A 605-nucleotide genomic window follows, 5' to 3' on the forward strand; every position below is an offset into this window, starting at 1 on the left:
CATAGGGGTTTCTTCAGCCAGATTGGTCATCTGGGCCTGTAGTATCACCATGCCGATTTTGAAGAAAATCGTAGGGGCCGCCCTATTGACCGAAAATTTTCATCTTGGGTAAACTTTACCCTGGATGGGGTAGTGGGTAAATTTTACCCCACCATTTTGTTTGGGTTTTCATGGGCTTTCATATGATACCCATATTGGGGGGATGCGTGCGATAGTCTTGCCAGAAATGCGTGGGTAAAACTTTCCAAGGGCGTTTTTACCCCATAGATTTCAATGCCCATAGGGGTTTCTTCAGCCAGATTGGTCATCTGGGCCTGTAGTATCACCATGCCGATTTTGAAGAAAATCGTAGGGGCCGCCCCATTGACCGAAAATTTTCATCCTGGTTAATTCATGCTTTTGGTTAAATTGATCCGGTATTTAACCATATCATTAGGTCCGGGGTGAAGAGATCTTTCAAATGGTGGTCTTATTTTTCAGTTTCGTCCAGCCGTTTAGGCGTAAAACGGTTTTTAGATTTTTCTCTAGATTTCTAGATTTTTCCCTAGATTTGGCAGCCCCAATCTGGGCTGGGCCGAATGTGGGCTGAATGTGGGCTAACTTCC

This window comes from Amphibalanus amphitrite, unplaced genomic scaffold, assembly GCF_019059575.1.
Source record: "Amphibalanus amphitrite isolate SeventyFive unplaced genomic scaffold, NRLGWU_Aamphi_draft 000126F_arrow, whole genome shotgun sequence".
NCBI lineage: Eukaryota > Metazoa > Arthropoda > Thecostraca > Balanomorpha > Balanidae > Amphibalanus > Amphibalanus amphitrite.